Genomic DNA, 20,866 nt, shown 5'->3' on the forward strand with positions numbered 1-20,866 from the left:
ATGGTGAGCTCACCACGGGCTTTCTCCGTGTGGTCGTTGCGAGGCTCAGCACATGGAGAGGACGCCAGGCAAAGAGGGGAAGGGGAGTAGAGGCAGCGTCGAGTCATCCCACTCCCAAGCGCCAGTATCACGGAAGTCGCGGAGCCCGAACCAAATGGGGCCTGCCATTAAAAATGGAGGGGGGGGGGGGGGGCGGAACTTATCATTGACCTAGTTTTAGGGATGTGAACTGCCATAGTATCGTGTTTCCACTTTGGAAGTCAGGAACACCCGGGCTCTAATGGCGCTTCCAACGTTGTCTAGCTAGCGACGAAGTTCTCTGACTCCCCTTCATTTTCACAGAAGTAAAACTGGGACAGTGGGAGCCCTGGCTCACAGAGGGTCCAGTGGGAGAGGCAGATGGACCCTCAGGGATCAAGTAAGCCCATCCCATGTCCTGGAGGGACTCCCTACCACAATCGTCCCCACAGCCTCAATCCAAAGACCTCCACAGGGGGAGGCGGGGGCAGACGACCCCTTCCTGAGGCAGCGCATGGGGGGAGGGGTTCTTTCTAACATCCAGCCTCGCCGCACCGCCCCCCCCCCCAGGAGTGTGCTGGAGTCAGCTCGAACCAGCCTGAGAAAACCGTGTTTAGATCGGCAAAGCTACAGATTCTTTTGCTGATTGTCCAGACTTAGGGAGGTGATGGAGATGTCCATATTGCCGATCAAACGTTAAAGCGTGTTCTGCACATATTTCTGTTTCCTTCTGGAGAGCCAATTTTTAAATATTTACCAGCACTCCCCTGGTCTGTCCTTCTCGGACCAAACGGAACAAGTTTACTTTCTCTGCCTTCATCTTCCTTCTGTGGCTCTTGGTGTCCATTATAGCAACATCCTGCCCTCCACGCTACGCTCCTCCGTCATCCCAGATCTCACCGCCCTGCACCCCGACTGGGCACCTTCTCCGGCATCTCATTTCACTCTTAGCTCTGACTGGAGATCTGGAGAGCGAGGGAATAAACTCTTCCCCAAACCTCCTTTGAGAGAGGGCTCAGAACCATCCAGGTGACTCCGTGTTCTAAGAGCAGTGCTGCTTGGTGTCACTGGCACAGGCTACCCTTTGCTGGGCACCCTCTTTCAGCCTCTTTTGGTATATCGTCCTCCCCTTCCCCATTAGATTGTGATCTCCTTGAGAGAAGAAACTCCTTTTTCTTATTTACACCCCTAGAAATTGTCCCAATCTCTGGCACACAGTGGGCACTTAATAAATGTTTATTGAATTGAAATATTCCCCTAAGTCTCTTCTTCTTCATATTCAATATCCCTGAAGATAAAAAGAAGCTATGAGCTGATCTACTTTTGGGAGGGAGAGACAAAGACAGAGACACAGAGACAGAGACAGAGACAGAGGAGAGACAGAGACAAGACAGAAACATTGCACAGAGGAACGGAGAAATGGAAAAGAGACTGAGAAAACTGGCGGATGGAGAGATGAACAGACAGACAGTGCCTTCTAGTAGATGTCTGGATAACTGAAGTCACCCATCTTTGCTACAATTTGCCTCTTGGCCAAGGCAATGGGATCTGTTGGGATCTGTTGCCCAGATTTCTCATCTTCTTCTGTCTAGGTTGGTTGTAGTATGCTCCAATGATAAAATTCCTCTGTTTCTCCCTCTATTACCTTCCACCTAAATGTTCTCCACCATGCTCTGGGTCCTGGATTTCCTGACATGATCCTGCTCCTTGGGAATGAAGTATGCCCCATGGCCTCCCAAGGCTCAGTGATCACCATGAGGTCAAGTTTTCCTCCTCCAGATTCTCTTGCTTGTGGCTTAAACTTTGCACATTCATGTAGACATCCTTGAGGCAAGGCATTTTACTACCAGTTCCTTTCTTGTTTGTTTGTTTTTTCTTTTTGTCTCCTAAGACCTTCTAGGTGTCTCAACTTCTATTCTCTCATCTGCTCTCCATGGCTTCTGGCTTGGGGGATAAAATAGGTCTTCTCTGCCCTTTCTAGCTTCTGATCAATTTCTAAGACACCTTCATACCACATGCCTCCGGGTCTACTTTTTGGGGTAGACGGGGACCAGGTATCTGGGACCAGGAATCCTTGTCCTGTATATTTTAAGCCATTGTCCAGAAGCCAAGTTCTGCTCTTAGATACCACTTTCTTAGTCAGTTACTTTCCAACTCCTTTTCTCTTCTGAATGCCTTGCCTTTGATGGGTGATGATTAAGAAAATATAACTTTACCAGTTCCAGTTTAAAACTGGCATCTCTCATGGGGTCATGGGTACCCCCAGGGATCTCTCCAAGCAGGCAGTGGGGTGCTGTTTTCAAATCTTGGGAAGTTCTCCCTTCTGTCTTGTAAATATGCCCTAGGAAGGTCATCAGGTTACCACATAGCTGCTTCAGTTCCCCGAACAGGGGGTCATTAAAAAGCACCATTGCTTTTCCAATGAGAAAGTTTCTTGATGGATACCTCAGATACCCCAGTGAAAGTGAAACCTGGGCTGGACAGGCTAGGCATGGTGTGGTTCTCCCTTCAATCCCATTCTGAGTAAGGCCTTAATAACACGGAAGAAAGGTTGCTGGACAGCATTGGCCTCATCTCTTTCTGTTGGGGGGGAGGGGAATCAGAAAAATTGGAGAAAAAGTCAGGAACTGTATCCCAATATAGTCACAGGGAAAGAGGCAAAGTGAGATTTTAGAAAATCCAAAGCCTGAAAGGATTGTGATCCAATTTAAAACATTGTTTTTAGAATACCATGAGACCATCTTGAAGGCAAATGTACTTGAATTAATGAGGAATCACTTAATTTGTGAAAACTTTTTTAGTGTCTTCCTGTGAGACATACCAGAGGTCATATTTGCTGCTTCAGCCTTTCACAGCCTGGGGTCCCCTCCCTGCCGGGTTGAGGCATCAGAGAGATACGAGGAGGGTGCTCATGGAGACATCAGATGAACTCCACCTCCAGCAGGGCTTGAGAAAGGGGAAGGACAGAGGGAACAGCATTCTGGTCTCTGCTGCAGCCACATCCTTCCCATGAACTCCAAGGCTCACCTGGGGTCCATGAGAGAGGATCTTGAAGTGGGCAGCCCCTCCCACCCTCCCTCCCACCTTCCCCCATCTCCATCCTTGCCATTTTCCATTTCTAGGTTAAAACATGGCTGAACAGAGGGAGATGTTCCCACATGGGTGACTCAGTCCACCCAGAACACAGTATGCCCTTGAGCAGCCTGGAGAGGTTATGGTGGTGTTCTCAAGTTGGAATCATGGCTCCAGTGGACTCAGGCTGTGCTTAGTGACAGAGCTGGACCTAAGGATAGGCAAGGTGAGCCCCTTCCCAGGGACAAGTAAGTGGTAAAGGAGGCATAACAAGGAAACCTTCAAAAAAATTACATCTTAGGGACATGCACATTTTGATATGAGAGGGAGCCCTGCCATAAGTACCATAAAGAACCTTGATCTTGCAGCCTGGAGCTCTGGGTTCAAGTTCAAATATGAACACTTAGTATTGTGTTCTTCTCTCTGAGATGTTCTTCATCTGTGAAATGAGGTGATTACCACATTTATAAAAATGCACTCAATGTGGGTGGTAAGTAAGAAAAATTAGAGATACTCATGCAAGGAGTTAAATTCGACTTTGTGTTTATCACTGAGATTCAGTGGGATGATACCCATGATTGTGATAGGAAGGGAGCTGGGGGATGCCCCAGATCTCAGAGTGCTGAGCCTGGAGTCAGGAAGACTTAAATTCAAATATGACCTCAGATAACTTTCTAGCTGGGTGACCCTGGGCAAGTTATCTAACCTTGGTGTGCCTTAGTTTCCTCATCTGTAAAATGGGGGTAATAATAAGCCCTACTTCCCAGGGTTAGATAAATTAAATGAGATGCTATTTCTGAAGCTTCGCAAACCTGAAATTCTGTGTGGTAGCTATTGTTAATATGGCTCTAGAAAGGTATACCACATTCCAAAGAAACTGGATATTTCTTTTGGAAATGAATGGGGAAGGAGTTGAATACCACTGTATAGCAATAAGCTCTACTCATGGAGAGGAGGCGGGAATTCTAAGAGCCAGATAAATAGATGGATAGCAGAGACAGGGAGAGGGATTGAGTAGGGGAGAAGAAGAGGGAAAGAGGGAGGGAGGGAAGAGGAATAAGAGTAAAGGAGGGAAGAAGAGAGAGGGAGAAAGGGAGAGGAGGAAAAAGAAAGAGGGAAAGAGAGGACAAGAGAAAAGTCAGAGAGAGGGAAGCATGATTGGGGGCCTCACAAAATGGACACTCACCACTCCCGAGGGCTGGACTTAGGGCCATCTCCGGGTAGGAAATAAAGTACCTTCAGAATATTCACCTGCACAGAAAGAGGAAGTGGAAGAAGATAGGGAAAGGTACTAGAAGGATGACTTCTACTCCTATACAGACTTTTCTTGAAACTCTGGTGCTGAGTGCTAGGCATTCAAAAAGGAGACCCAGAACCTCCCCAAGTCACTGCAGAAATATCCAGCACCTGACCTTTGCCAACGGCCAACAACATCTGGGCAGAATTCCCTGATTGTTCCTTCCTTTGGAAGGTGGAGAACTAGCCTAGGCACAGCCTCTATAAGCTCTGAGGATGCTTATCCCACCCCCAGTCTTTTTTTTTTTTAATTTATTTGTTTTCAGTTTTCAATGATCACTTCCATACGTTTTCAATTTTCTCCCCTTCTCTCCCCACTCCCTCCCTGAGACAGCATACAATCTTATGTAAATTCCACATATACATTCTTATTAAATACATTTTCACATTAGTCATGTTGCATAGAAGAATTAAAACAAATGGGAGTAACCATGAGAAAACCAAAACAAAACATAACACAAGAGAAAATAGTCTGCTTCATTCTGCGTTGTGATTCCATAGTTCTTTCTTTGGATGTGGATGGCATTTTGCCTCGAGTCCTTTGGGAATGTTTTAGGTCCATGTATTGCTGTGAAGGGCTAAGTCTGTCAGAAACAGTCCTGGCATACTGCGACTATTACTGTGTACAATGTTCTCCTGGTTCTGCTCACTTCACTCAGCATCAGTTCCTATAAGTCTTTCCAGGTTTTTCTGAAATCTGACTGTTCATCATTTCTTATAGCACAATAGTATTCCATTACATTCATATACCATAACTTGTTCAGTCATTCCCCAATTGATGGGCATTCCCTCAATTTCTAGGTCACCACAAAAAGAGCTGCTATAAATATTTTTGTACATATGGGACTTTTCCCCATTTTATAATCTCATATCTTGGGATACAGCCCTAGAAGAGATACTGTTGGGTCAAAGGGCATGCACCCCACCCCCAAGTCTTACATGTGGGCTGCATCTCCCCTAAGGCTTCAGAGGAATCCTGAGGAATCAGGGGTGATTCTGTAACGTCATTACTTGAGCCCCACTTAGACTATCATTTTAGACCGACAGAATTAAGAAGTTTGTAGAAAGGGGTATTCACAAGGTGATGCAGTTAGATCAGCACCCTCCTTTGAAGTCTATGATGCCCTCCCACACAAATACCTACCCAAGTCCAGGTGAAATTTAACTTGAGTTTAGGGAACATATGAGAACGGGGTAAAGGTGGAAATTTGATTCTGCATCAGTTTCTCAGTAGCCAGGAGGAATTGGCTGCCCGCCAAAAACAATGAGTCCCTTGGTGAGGGCTGAGCTCTCCACCTTAGAATTTAGGAAAGAGACATCAAAGGATGGTGTGCATGGTCCAACATCCTGCAGATCTGTGAAAGATTCAGAGACAAGGGAGGAAGCAATACATAAACCAAGTTTTACAGGGAAAGTCAGCACAGGAATGATTGTAACATTCTTAATAATGAAATTCTGATAGCACAAAGAAATAATTCCTTTTAAATGAAAAGGAGGAAATTGTCTGCAGAGAACAATGAAGATGCACTGGGAGCTTTACAACCCAATTTGGTGATTAAAAGACAGGCGGAGTGGGTGGGTGCATGAGGAGAGGAGGGACTCAGGAGAGCTGAAGGAGACGGTGGAAGCCAGGGCAGATAAAGGATCTATCAAAAGCATGGAGAAACCTACAAAAAAAAGTGTCTGGTGTGCTAGAACTCAGAGGTAAGCTCTTTGAGGGAAGGGACTGTTGTAACCAGCACTGCACTTACTTCCTGGCCCATAATAAGTACTTAATGGTGCTAGAGTCAAACCTGCCCTTGACAGAGAAACAATTTTGGAGGAGAAATGCATTTTGAGGAAAATATAATGAGTACCATGAGTTAGATCACTTGGCCCAGATGAACTACATGTTTGGTACCCAAAGGACTGGCAGATGTTATTGACATCAGGGAGATCTGGGGGATTGTGGAGAAAAAGAGAGATAGGCAGACATTGTCCCAATGTTCCAAAGAAGGACAAAAATCAAATATGCAGACTCTAGACCAATGATGACAACTTTTATCCTTGGGGAAAACTTGAGAAGGCATCATTAAAGAGAGAGCTCTTGACCTTGATCCAGAAAAGGAAGTGGGGATGCCAAAGAGTCAGCCTGGCTTTTTAGAAGAGAGATCATGTCTCTTGTGCTCTGGGAGGCTCTGCCAAGGTCACCGAGTGACATTTTAGCTGGTTCTGCCACAGAGTCTCCCAGGCTGCTCTTGTGAACAAGGTGATACATGGGCTAAATGAGAGTACAACTGATTTGGAATAATCCTGATAATCAGGGAGGAGTGAGAGATCAAAACCTAGGATTTCCTTGCTATAGGGAGCTCCCCCATTGGGGACTCCCATCTCCAGTGTGGTCAGCATCTTCTATGAGACTTTTAACATCAGGAGGGATGACTGAGAGGTGATGCTTGAACCCAGGTTTTCCTGACTCTAAGATAGCTCTCCTTTCAAACATGCCACTGAGCTTCTCAATAACTCTGCGAGGAAGGTGGTACCACTAGTACCACCCCCATTTAATAGATCAGGAAACAGAGTGAAAGTGCAGCCCATGTCACACAACTGGGGCATGTCTGAATCTACACCTCTCAGTCCTGTTCCCAGGATTCTTTATTACCTGCTTGGCTAAATGCTAAACCCCAGATAAACCATATGTAAGCATTCCCTTGACTTATCATTTTAGTAACTCAGTCAGAAAAGGGAAGTAAACCTGATTCATTCTTTTAAAAAAAATTTTTATTTAAAGTTTGAGTTCCAAATTCTATGCCTCCTTCCCTCCCCCTCTCCTCTTCCCTCTTCTTGAGATAATAAGCCACCAGATCTAGGTTATACATGTGCAGTTATGTAAAGCATTTCCCTACTAATCATTTTGCACAAGAAGACTCAAAAGTAAAAATGAAAGAAAGTGAAAAATAAGATGCTCCAGTCTGTATTTCAGCAATATCAGTTCTTTCTCTGGAGTTGGATAGCATTTTTCATCTTGAGTCCTTTGGGATTGTCTTGGATCATTGTATTGCTGAGAAGAGCTAAGTCTGTCATAGTTAATCATTGCACAACAATGCTTTCACTGCGTACAATGTTCTCCTGGTTCTGCTCACTTCACTCAGCATCGGTTTCCAGGTTTTTGTGAAATCACCCTACTTGTCTTTGCTTATAGCATAGTAGAATTCCAGTACGATCACAGACTACGACTTGTTCAGTCATTCCCCAAGTGATGAGCGTCCCCTCAATTTCCAGTTCTTAGCTCCTGCAAAAAAGAGTTGAAATAAATATTTCTTTTTCCCTTTTGCGGGGGATGTCTTTGGGATGTAGACCTAGTAATGATGTTGCTGGATCAAAGGGTATGAACAGTTTGGCAGCCCTTTGGGCATAGTTCCAAATTGCTCTCCAAAATGGTTGGATCAGTTCATAACTCCACCAACATTGCATTACTGCCCCAGTTTTCCCACATCCCCTCCAACATCCATCATTTTCCTTTTTATGTCATAGTAACCAATCTAATAGGCGTGAGGTGGTACCTCAGAGTTGTTTTAATTTGCATTTCTCTAGTTGTTTAGAGCATTTTCTCCCCTATGACTATAGAGAGCCTTGATAGCCTCATTCATTCTTGGTAACGCCCTGAAGACTCTTTGTAATCTCTACTTCCCTTTCTAAATATTCATTAATCACCTCTTTAATGAGCATTCTAGAATTTTCCCAGGGGTCAAAGTCAAGTTTGTGGCTTAGAGTTTGTAGGCTCTGATGTCTTCCAATTTAGTTTCCCTCCTCCAGTCTTTTGGAATCTCTCCTATCTTACAAATATTACTGACAGCGACTTATTGATCATAGCCACCAATTACATCTGTATCCAAGGGTGTTGTTCATCTAGTCTAAGTCATTTTGACTCTTCCAGGCCAGCCAGGTGCTCCCTCATTCTCTCCTTATCACAGGCATCAGCTCCCTGTGAATCTCATTTATCCTGTCAGTGTGTATACAGACATCCTGCTTCCTGGCAGAGGAAGCAGAAGCAGGTCAGAATCAAGAGGTTGTATGTGTCCTCTGTTGGGAGTTATCACTGTCCCATCCCTCGTAATTGAAGGTTCCAGTCTCTTTAGCCTCCTCTTTCCCCCAAATCAACCTCAACTCAAACCAAGCCTAAGTCCTTTTCTCCCCTCACCAAGCTCCTTCTGAGTTTTATTTCTTCCAGCATTGGATCACTCTCTGATACTCATCCTCTGTTTCTGTCCTTGCTTCCCTTGGCTGGGTGGGTTTGGTGGAGAGTTCCCTGTGTCTCCATATTGGTCCCTTCACACAGTTCGTGTTCCTCATTCATTGACACAATATCCATTTGTTTCATCAGAACTTCATTTTTGAGAGTCTCCAGGCCTTCCTGAAATTACTTCACATGTCAAATTGTAGTCCGCTGCTGGTCATGGTACCAGACATGCCTATAATCCTGGCTCCTTGGGAGGCTAAGGCTGGTGGATCTCTGAGCTGCAGTGAGTGGGTCAATCACCAATCAGATTGGTGATTGACATTAGACATTACTATGATAAGCCCCAGGGAGCAGGACTGTTGACTTGCCTAGAGAGGGCTAAGGCTTTCCAGCCTGGAAACAGAGGAAGTTCGAGTTCCCAGCATGAGCCTCTAGCTTTGTGAGCAGATGCCTGTACATGCAGCCCAGGAGAGACAGGGAGAATCAGTCTTCCTTATCCTCTGTTTTCCCTTCATCATCATCTTCCTCATCTTCATTTTCTTCATCACCATCACCATCTTCATCTTCATCCTCTTTGTTCACCAGATACTTGTGCCACCAGCCCTGAACCCTTTGAAATTAGCTTTCCCTTTGATCCAGGGCATGTCAACCAATGCGCAAAGGTCATCTCTTTCTCCATCACAGATCCTAGGAGAGAGAGATCACTGCCCCCATCCCTACCCCTCTCCTGTCCTCTTCAACTCCATCCCAGTCACCATTTTGCCCCTGTTAGGGATCATCCAGCCCCACCCTTTCACATGTTCCTGCTCTCTATGTTGGGACAAATTGTCCTTCTCACCATCTCCCACACCTAGGCCTTCCCTCTCTTCACCTTGGCTTCCTTCCTGGATCAGCTCATGCACCATTTTCTGTAGGAAGTTAATTGTGATCCCTCCAGGTGCTGGTGCCCTCCCCCAGTATGTGTATTTATATTTTGTATATGGGCATACAAATACACACTTAAGTGTGGCATCCAATTGTCTACATACACATTGTTTCCGAAGTGTTGACAAAGGCAGGGATCACTTTCACTTTTTATCTTTGTATCCCCAGAACTTGGTGAGAGTACTTCAAAGTGTTTAATCAGCGCTTGTTGAGTTAATGAATGAATGAATGAACATGAAGACAGCTTATTGTGCTCAGAATTGGGGAGAAAGGGAGGAAGAAAGCAGAGAGAGTGAATATCAGGCTATCTCCCTCCCCTCCATGACGGGGTGCACTCAGGGCATCTGCAGACATGAAAGACGGCAAGTGTTGAACTAGTCCCCAGGGAAAGTAGCTGTGAACAGTGGAGACACTGCCAGGGACTCAGTGATACCAAGGCTTAGAGTCTTTGAGGTTCAGTGTCCTTTGGGAACCCTTTGGGAGCCCTGGGCTTTTCAATGACCCTCTTTTGTAATCTTTAAAAAGTATTCTTCAGATTGGGGAAGGGACTCTGATTGAAATCCATGTAGTTTAATTTTGTATAAACACATGTTCTGGCTCAGGCCATTCTGCTTGTTAGAGGAAGACATGGAGACGCCGAGAATTGATGTTTTCCTTCCCTTTCTGCCTCAGTCCATCCCAGAACCCCCAAAGCCTGAGACTTTCCTCTGTGTGTTTGCTCCGGTCTTTCTCCCCTACACCACTTCCCAACTGTTTTCTCTTGGTTTGCTTTCGGAGCCCTTGACTGGGGCCCTGCTCTCCGGGTGTCTCCATTGGATGGAGTTTTGTCCATCTCTCCCCATCCCTCCCCTCCTCTCCCCTCCCTTCATGATTTCTTCCCTGATTCCACTCCTAGGCTCCTGAGATCATCGAGGGAGAGGGGAAGGGACCTCGGACCACGTGGTTAGGACTCTGTCTAATTCTCCCCCCTCCCCCCTCCTCCCCCACCATACACACATTTTTATCCCTTAATTCCACTAGGAATTTTTGGGCTGCCTCCCGTTCTTCCTCTAATTCCCCAGGGGTCTGAACTTCAAGTCATTGTTCTTCCTGTGTGGCTCCTAGGACGGTTTTGGCACGCCTTGGTGCTGGCGCTCTATCCCCTCCCCCCACACACACACCCCCCATCCCCACTCCACTTGGTCTTTGATTTTTAAAAATGCTATCGGTGCTTGACTTGGGGCGGGGGGGAATCTTAATTTTCTCGTGAGAACTTCTGGCCATTTGTTTTGTTGAACCATTCTTTTGTCCATATGAGATGAGACTGTGATGACTGTGACCCTCGGAGCTCCCACTTCCTTATCTGCCTAGGACCACTGACCTTTCATGCTTGGCTCCCTGACCTTTCCAATCCCCTCCCTTCTTCTCCAGGGAGCCTTCCTGACCATACCAACCTCAGGGATCTCTCCCTTTGGGGCTCCTCTCCCGAGGTGAGTCTGCAGCGGACCCCAGGGCAAGCATAGCTGCTCCCCAATGGAAGGTCTTCGGTGACCCATGTGGTAAATTCCTGAGGAAACTGGGTTTCCAAGGAAAAGATCCTCAGAGCAGGCTGAATAGTGCCCAGTGACGTGGCATTTCCTATCACAGGGCAAGATACACTGACCCCTGTCCTTCCCCACCCCCCCACCCCAGACTGAACACCAGAAACTGGGAGGCTTCGCTGCTGGTGACCCTGGCAGGAGAGTCAAGGCTCCTGCTATGTCTAGCCCCATCCAGCCTTTCCTGAGCCCCATCCCACGGCTGCTTCAATCCCTGGGTTTTCTTCCTGTGACCTCTTTGCTCCTTCTCTCCCAACCCTACTCACAGCCCTCCCAGCCAACACACCACCTGTCCCCATTGCCACATTCCTTCCTCTCTTGGCTCCGATCACCTAAGCTCACCCAGGGAGAAGACTCTGACTGACTTTGAAATCAACCGCAAGAATGTAGTCCCGGCGTTAGCTCCAGACTCCTCGGATTCTGCTGCTTCCTTCCCTTCCTTCTCAGGCCCCAAGCCCCATCCTCTGGCTACTGGGATACAGCCACTGAGTCTTCATGCTTTCAGCCCCTAATATCTCTACTGGAAGGTCTCGGAGCCGCCTGGCCCAACCCCAGCACTCACTCACTGGCTCGCTGGCCATCTGTGACGCCTCCAGATACGAGGTGCTGAATATGTCTGTACAATGTGGTGCCCATCCGAGAGTAGCCAACGTCCTGAAATTCCCTTCCCTTCTGGTCGAGTCACCTCATTAAGGAGACAAGATGAGCTTTCCTGGACGCTTGGGAGAGTGTGTCCACAGTGGGGAGGGATGGATAGTGGGATGCCCCCTTCCCTCCTCTCAGACCCAGCCAGGCCCTGTTGCCCTACTCTGGCTTCACTTGTGTTGTGGGGGCCACTGTCCACACTGTCTTCATTCCACCTCCCCCAACATCTTTCACTCTGAATCCTCTCGAGCCTTAGCATTCAATGACAATCCATGACACTGGTCCAGCTTTTCTCCAATTAATGGGCCCCATTTTTTTTTTTTTTTGCTACCACAAAAAAGATTCTGCCAGGAATATTTAGGTTAAGTCATTCAGTGGGTATGGTCTGTGCCAAGCACCATGATAAGCACTGGAGATAGACAAAAAAGAACAGGTCTCTGCCCTGAGAGAGCTTCTATTCCACTAGGAGGGAGAAAAAAAACAACCACTGATTGAGCACCTACTGTGTACTGGCTTCTAAATTCAGCACTGTACAAATGTCATCTCATATGTTCCTCATCCCATCCCTCAGAGATAGGTGCCCTTATCACCCCTCTTTTACAGTTAAAGAAACTGAGACAGACAGAGTCTAAAGGACTATGTCTAAAGAACTTGCCCAAGGTCACAGGCAGTCAATGTCTGAGACTAGATTTGAACTCCTCTCCCTGACTCCAGGCCAAGCTCTCTCTCTACTACACCACCTAGCTGTATACAGCAGGTACACAATACCAGTGGGGTGAGGGTGGAGGTCAGGAAAGGCCTCTGGAGGGAAATAACACTTACCTGAGTCCCTGGGAAAGCTGAGAATTTTAAGAGGTGTAGGGAAATGTGCAGTGAGACTGGTCAGGGGGTCTCAGGGCAAAGGGCTTTGAATGCCAAGCAAAGTGGACCATATGACACAATGGGATATAATTTTATATACAAATATAATCATATGTTTTGGTCTGACGTCTCAGAATCAATAGGAAGACCCTGAAGCTTCTTAGGCTTGGAGATGACACAGGCAGACCTGGGACTGTGCAGGATGGACCAGGGGCCAGGCTCATTCTCCCCGACTCGAAGACTAGGAGGGTCCCCCATCCCCCAGGACCTGTAATGTGGGGCACCTTTTATTTATCCTAAAACCGCCTTCCTCAGGTTCCCAAGGCCCCTTTCTAAATTTAGGTCTTTTCCAGCTTTGTCTTCCTTAGGATACATGCCTGGGTGGGGCTTGAGGGGTCTTGCTGTCCTCCTGTCAGCATTGTATAGATTTCCAGAGCCCACCACTGTTGCTCATCCTCCCCATCATCCTACTCTCACCATGTGACTGGCCTTCATCGTTTCCAGCCCCACATCTCTTGGATGACATTCTTTCCATGCCTCTTTCACAATTCTGGAACAGTGTCTGAAGGAGGGTAGGGGGCCCCATGTCAAAAACCCTAGTCTTCATCATTATCCTCCACAGAGCTTGAGAGAACACCACTGGGTACTAGCCTAGAGTTCTCCTTTCCCATTGCCACCAGATCTCTCCCTGTGCTTTGAGGGCCTCCGTGATGAAGAATGAAGGGACATGCAGATCCCGTCTGTAGAGTCCCACAAGATGCCCTTTCCCCACCCCACCAACAAAGTCTCAATCATGCTGTGGAATCAAGAATCCATGAAACATGGAACAGACAACACATATTCCAGAGCTCTGTGATTACTCACATCTGAGGGGCTGGCCATCAGCACAGCCAAGCAGGAATTTCCTGTGGATGATGAGGTCCTCCAGCCCCAGAGCATCAAAGGGCCTCCTCTGTGACCCATGAGGATTCAGAAGAGTCAAGTGGATGAATGGCACCCATTGATCAGGCTAGGAGATGCAGTTAGATGGACAACCTCTGTCGTGGTTCATTCTCCCTTTCTGAAGAAAACCAGTGACATCATGGACACGACCGTGACTTGAGCATGAACTGGATCGAGTGGAGAAAGGGTTGTACGGTGTCACGTTCCCTTCCAGATTCATGATGTCCAATGGCAGGAGAAAAAGATCCCTGTGGCGGGTCCCTTGGTGACTATCTTTTGAACGCGTTAGCCCATGCTGAGAGATGGTTGACTGCATTCGAACTTGGCCAAAGGGAGAGGAGAGGAGGGCAGGATGGATGGACTTGGGGAAAAGGCTCAGGACTTTTCTGTGAAGCAAAGGCCCACCTTTTTCACACCAGGATTTTCCACTCTGATGTCTAAAGAAATGGAATAGAGTATTTCCTTCCCCTCCACCATCCCTACACTCACCAAACAGAGAAATGGAGGCTGGTGGGTATGAGGGTCTGTGAGCCACCCAGACTGGCCGCTGACCAGATCTTGAGCAGCATTCAGGGAGCTGCGGGGTCTAAACTGCAGAGGAGGTGGCCTGGGGCAGGCCCTTCCAGGAAGGGCCCCTGGACATCCTGTGCCAGCCTAAGTCCTATGCTGGACAGGCCACGTGGAGCAGCCCACTCTCCCTCAGGCTGGGTGGCTGGCCAGCAATGCCTGGGGCAAGCCTGGGGCTGGAGGAAGCCCAGGCTTCAGCTCAAGGCGGCTGATGGCAGACCCCTGGGCAGAGCAGGCCCCCAGACCGTTCCCCACATTTACGGGCCAACGCCAGTCAAAGCCTGTTTAATAGGGTACATTCTTTGATAGAGATAATTAACTTCTTTCTCTTCGGCGCCTCCTGGATTAAGGAGGCTTCTCCCATGCAAATAAGCAAAACGTCAACGGGAAACAGAAATCCGAGAGAAGACAACCTTTTATGTGGGTTCCAGAGTGTGCTTAGGAAGCAACCGAGAGCAGAAAGTCCCCCGAGGGAGGCTTGGGCCCCTGAAATCCCCCTCCCTGCTGCATCTGTGCCAGGTCCGGGGACACCATAGGCCTGGGCTGCCTGACCCTCCTCAAGCCCCTCCCTGCTGTGTCTGTGCCATGCCAGGGGACACCATAGGCTGGGCTGTCTGCACCCCCTCATGAGGGTCCAGGAGGTGGGCAATAGGACTGACCTGAATTGGGGGAAGACACTTGTCCATCAGGAAATGTGTTCTTAAGTGCTCCTCTGCAATCCAGCAGCATGGCTGTGTAAAGAACCTACTATGTGTCTGGAGCTGGGCTCTGTCCTGGGGATTCAAATCCAAGAGGGAGGCATTCCCTGCCCTCAAGAAGCTTCCTTTCTGCCTGGTAAAAGAAGTACCCAGAGAAGCAGACACCAAACAGACTTATCTGACCCTCTTGGAGAGCTCCAAGAAGGAAAGCTGAGCACCACGAGGTAGCCCCTTCCTCTTTAGGAAGCTCCAAAGGCTAGGAAGGTCCAACCTCTGACCTGTGTCCCCTGGCCTTCTTCACTGCTCCTGCTTCTGCCCTCCAGGGCCCTATTCAGGTCTGCAGATGCTCCAAGGTGGCTGCTACCCCCTCTCCAGCCCCCAGACCCCCAGCCATCCTTCATGACAGACTCCAGGCCCTAGGCCCCCTTCCCCTGACCCCTCGATAGTTTGACAATGTCCTTCTTAACTCAGGGAGTCCAGGTGAGGGCTCACTGTGCGAAGGATCAGTTTCCTCCCTCATGTCTCACACTGGCAGCTTGAGGGATCAATAGTGCTTTGTGAACGGTCAGGAAGGCTGATGGGACCAATACGGAGGTCTCTCTCTGTCCTGGGCCCTCGCCATATCTTGTTCCTCTGGAGGCTTAGACTCAGTCCTGGAGTTCAGGGGGCAGCGTTTTAGGGAAGATATTCAGAGGGGTGCTACAGGGATGGAGAAGGGCCTGGAGTGTGTGGCTTCAGAGGACCTTGTTTAGCTTGGAGAAAAAGGGACTGGGTGTGATGGGGGGCAGGGAGGGAGAAGGGGACAGCTGATGTGTGGAAGAGGCTTTCTCCTTGTTTTCTTTGCCCTGGAGGTGGACTGAGGCTCCACTTTCCTAGCAAGGAGGCAGCTTTCCCAGAAGGGAAATGACCAACCTCAACAGGTGACAGAAGTAGAAGTCCCTGATCAGGACCAGAGGCCTCAGAGGCACCTGTTCTGGGCCTCCATCTCCCTTTTGTTGCTACAGAAATGGTGTTAAGGGACTCAGAAGCTGCAGTCTCTCCTATCCTTCTCTCTCCCTTTGTCTCCCTGTCTGTCTCTCTCCGCTCCACCCTGTTGATTCAGTCTTCCTCCCATGAGCATTTGTTGGTTGGCAGAAAAACCAGATAGCATTTGGGAAGGCCAGCTGTTCAGGGGTTCTGCCCTGGCTGTTGGGCATAGTCTTTTTCTGAGGGAGCCTTCTTTATCTGTCCATAAGGAAAGTCAGAAGTCCCTCACCTCACAGAAAGGAAAGGAAACATTCATTTCTACCTCTGCTTTGAGAGCCTTGGAGGCTGAGCCAACCTCTGGGCAGGTGTGCGGTGGGTTGCTGTGTCTGGGACAGGGTCTGAATTTCTAGCACTCTGCTTGCTCTCTGGCCTTCAAGACGCCACCTTCCGGGCCTGCCCAAGGAGTCTGAAATAGGAGGCATTTTAAGGGGAAAATCCCCAAAGGCCTGTTCTCTGGAAGGGAGCTCAGCAGGCTGGGGGGAAGGAGAACAGGAGGAGAAAGAGAGGAAAAGAGTGCTTGCTTTTGTCCCACACCTGGATTCCTGTGCCCAAAATGCTTTCTGAATCAAAACTTCCCCCCTCCAGTGTCCAGTCTGGACTTTGACCACCTTTCCTCAAGATGCCCTTTCAAGGTTACATCTCCTGGCCTCCAGGCCCAACTAGAAATGCCCAACTAGGATGCAAGTCCCTGGAATGTTTGTGGAGTGAAGACAACCTTGCTATGTTCTCAGATACAGCAGAAAGGCAACAGGCCTTGAAGGCCCCTGGAAATGTCCAGACACTGCCCTGTTCCACCATCTCATTGAACTAAACTGATCTGACCAGTTAAGGGCAGAGGGCCAGTCTGGGAGGAGGCTAGCCACTGCTGGTCTCAGGCCACACTACTGAGGCTGCTCTGTCCATGAGCTGAGCAGGGGATGTCCAGGATGCCTCACTGGCGCCATGTAAGGGGCTTGTCCTCCTTGGCAGCAGAGAGGGGTGCTGTGGACATCCTTACTGTGTCAGAAGCAGATGGCACCCCCTCTTTCCTTCCCTGATACCAGGTCATCAGCTGGGTATCCCACAAGACCACAGCAGCACTGTGCCCCATCCTGTCTGTCGGCTTAGTTTAGACTGTTTTGAAAAACACCCAGTCTTGGGTAAAAAGTCAAGGAACCCTCCTGAGGTTTGTTGCCAGGAAACACTGGGCATTTTGGAGCACAAATATCTACACTTGAGAAGCTTCTATGCCTCCCACAGTGCAGTGAACACATCACAGGAGGGGGGGCCTTCCATGGGACCATGGGGAGACTCTGTCCCTCCTCCATCGGCCAGATGTCCAGGCCCCCAAAGCAGCAGCAGGAGGAGGGGCCCAGAGGAGGCTAGGACTCAGGTGAGCTCAGAAATGTCCTAGATTGGGAGGGAGAGGGGATGGGATTCCATCTTAATCTGGCCCATCATGAGCAGGGCTTCAGATGTAACTTTGAAAATCTTAACTATTTCACAATCTCAGTGGTTTAATCTTGTCATTTAGGGCAAGCATGCAGTCTGTGGGGGAAATGAAAAATAATGAAGGCAGAAAATCTCTCTGGGAAAATGCATATGATCAGTAAAAGAATCCAATTGTGGTCAGGCCAGAGGCTAGTCTAGCATCAGCCACTGGGGTGCGCCACCAAGGAATGTAGCCTGACCAGCTCTGAAAGTTTCACAGACCCTTGGGGTTATGATCACTTTGTCCCCAGCATAAGGCAAGAGCAAAGTGATCTCAGTTACGGGAGATATGGGTACCCTGAGAAGAGGTAAGGCAAAGACTGACATTTGGTCAGTCACCAAGCATCAATTACGCACCTACTATGTGCCACACGCTGGGTTAGGTACAGAGGATACAAAGAAAGGTAAAAGGCAGTCCCTGACCTCCAGGAGCTCCAGGTCTAACTTGGGGAGAAATCACAAGCAAAGTGCTCTTAAATATGTCAGATGGGACCCAATCAGACAAGAGAAATTGGAGGGCAGCAGCTCTGGCATGAAGGGCAATCCCAGAAGGCTTCCTGGAGAAGGTGGAATTTGGGCTGGAACTGGAGGGAAGTCAGGCAGGCCAGAAGGTGGAGATGTCAAAGTGATGAAAAGAGAGAAAGCTCCCACAGCTGCCCTGGATGAGACCCCATCACCTCGGCCTGCTGGTCGGCTCACTCCTTCAACAGTATTTATAATAATGCTCTTTCATATGGACCCATTATGTGCCAGGAACTTCACAATTATCATCTCATTGGATCCTCACAACACCCCTGTTATTACCTCGATTTTATGGGTGGGGAAACTGAGGCAGTCTGAGCTGCAGTGACTGGCCCAGGGTCATGGGGCTGGCCAAGGTTCTCCTCTCTCTAATCCATCCTCCACCTTGCTGCTAAAGTGTTCTTCCTAATGCAAAGGCCTGGCCAAGAAACTGTTCTGCTCAATCACCTGCACTGACTCCCAATTCCCCCTCTGTTGAGCATGTCAAGGCTCCCTGGGGCTACTTCTCCAGACTCTCCTTGGCAGTCCTTTTAGCCCAGACTAACTTGCCATTTTTCACCCATGACCCTCCATCTCCCAACTCGCTGCCTTTGCAGAGACTGGGTCTCATGCCTCAAGCTCGCAATCCCTCTTCCATAATGCCTTCTCTGGACCCCTGGGCTCACAGTGCACCTTCTCCCACTTGCATTCATCGTGTTTAGACTTTGTGTGTGGGGGGGGGGGGGGCATCCCAACCCAAGAGTCTGCAATTGCCTTGAGAGGAGGGGACTGGTTCTGACACACCCAGACCCAACTGTTGATCAGGCAGTAGGTGGTCAACCAGTCACCCAACATCGATTGAATGTCTGCTCTATGCCAAGCACAGGGTCTTCAAATGCAAAGAAAAGCAAAGGGTGGGCACAGAGCTGTGTCTGGAGGTAGGAACCTTGAGTTCAAATCTAGCCTTAGACACTTACTAGGTAACTTTTGCCTCAGTTTCCTTAAACTGTTTTGGGGAGCAAATGAGAGAATGTGTATTAAGTGCCTGGCACATAGTCTGATTATTGCTATTCCAGTCCATACCCTCAAGGAGATCAAAACTGAATAAGAGACACCACAGGCTATGTAATAGAATCACGTACAGTGTAAGTGGGAATTCCTCTCAGAGAGGGAGGGGAAGGGAGCTGGGAGGGAAAGAAGTAGGAAACCAATAGTAGGAGGCAAGAAGAGAGAGCCTTCCAAGTGCCAAGGCCAAGAGCCTGGGGGTGCCCTGGAGGAGAGGGTCTGAAGACATGCCAAAAAGGGAGTCTAGTAAGCCTGGAAAGCCAGACAGATTAGGTTAGGAAGAGCTTTCAATACCATCTTTTTGTATTGGTGAAAGGAAGCCCCTGGAATTTGCTGAGTGGGGGTATGTGTGATGTGGTCAGGCCCCTGTCCTTTAGAAACATCGAGTTGGCATCTGAATGGAGTCTGCACTGGGCTGGGGAGACTTGAGGCATGGGGTGACAGGGGAGGGTATTGGTGACTTGGTGATGAAGAGAAGGGGATGGGGAGGCAAGCAGGACCAGACTCATCCATTGATTGGAAGTATGTGGCTTGTGAAGAGAGAGGAATCAAAGATGATAAACAAGGAGGCTGCAGTCTTGAAAAGTAGTAGTGAAGGTGGGAAGAGGGAAGAAAGTCACCTAGGTAAGTGCTGGACTGCCAAGTCTGAAATCCAACAAGGCATTCAGGTAGGTGCCTCCAAGAGGCATGTGGTGATTCAGGACTGCAGCTCAGGAGAGAGCCTGAGGCTGGTTGTAGGCCACAGGCATGCTGAGTGAAGCCATGTGGGAGAAGAGGACAGGAGCCAAGACCGAACACAGAAACACTCCAGTGTTACTGGAAAGATCAGGCGGAAGAACCAACAAAGGAGGCCCATAAGGAGTGGTCAGGAAGGTAGGAGAAGAACCGTGAGAGTCACGAGTCTCCAGGAGAGGTTGCAATGAGGTCAGCAAGTAGGAGGACTGGGAAAAGGTCATTAGGTTTGATGGTTAAGAGATCACTGGGGACGAGTGAGCGTTAGTCGGCTAGGGAAGGTGAGACCAGCGTTCTCGATCATTGAATTCTGTGTCCGAGGCCTTATTCCCTCAGGCTCCGCTAAATGTTGGTCCAGTTCCTGAGCCTGGTTAAGAGAGTGATCCTATTGGGTGAGTCAGAGTCCAGGTGGCAGGGGGACCCACAATTCTGGGTGTTTTGCGTGCCTTGCCGGCAGGCTCCCCTCCAGTCGGAGCTGGCTGCGAGGTCGGCTGGCTCCTCTCCATCCGTAGGGGTCTTCGGGAGGAGAGCAAGATTGTAGCAAGCGGGGCCAGGCATACGCGGTGGTCGACTGTTGTTGAGACTAGAGCTTGGGGCCCCGGACCGGCCAACTTTCTGAGCGACGGGGTGCCCAGGGAAGGAGGTGGGCGGCTGCTCACAGCCCAAGGAAGACCCTATTGTTTAGCTTTCTGTCACCGGAGAGAAGAAGACTTAATTTCTTTTCTCTCAGGGGTTTTCATTATCATTTAAATTTCATTTTCCATTAATTGATCAGGGATTAGTAAAGTCATTATGCAGAAATTAGACGGCACGCGGCTGCCACAGAGGAGGGCGGCGCAGGATGAATAATGCATGTGGTCCAATTACTCTGGCAGGCTGGGCCATTTCCCCCCTGCCTCCTATGCGACTGCACGCTGGGCCGGGCACTGGGGCCAAGAGGTGCCCTGAAAGGGCTCTGGAAAACTTCTTCGGACTCCCGGCTACAGGGTGTGAAAATGCCAAGGCCCGGGGTGTGGGGGGACAGGGATGGCAGAGGGAACCCGAGACAGAGATCGGCGCGGAATGTGGGGCCTGGGGGAGGCCGCCTTGGCCCCGTTCGGGCTCTCGGGAGCCCCTTCCCTCCTCCCCTCCTCCCTCTCCACCCCACTGAGCTGATCCAGCCCGAAGCGCAGGAGGCTCGAGTGGCCGCTGGGGGGCAGGCGCCTCCCACCTTCCCCGGTTCGAGGGATCCGAAGCCGAGCCTTCCCTAGCCC

The 20,866-nt window shown here is 49.1% G+C and overlaps 1 protein-coding gene across 1 annotated transcript in view; it reads left to right on the forward strand.

Annotated features, from left to right (window-relative positions):
- DYNC1I1 (dynein cytoplasmic 1 intermediate chain 1) overlaps positions 1-20,866 on the forward strand; it is a 171,561-nt gene that overhangs the window by 133,037 nt on the left and 17,658 nt on the right. The gene's annotated exons all lie outside the window — the stretch shown is intronic.

The sequence above is a fragment of the Notamacropus eugenii genome, chromosome 3 (assembly GCF_028372415.1).
Source record: "Notamacropus eugenii isolate mMacEug1 chromosome 3, mMacEug1.pri_v2, whole genome shotgun sequence".
Classification (NCBI taxonomy): domain Eukaryota; kingdom Metazoa; phylum Chordata; class Mammalia; order Diprotodontia; family Macropodidae; genus Notamacropus; species Notamacropus eugenii.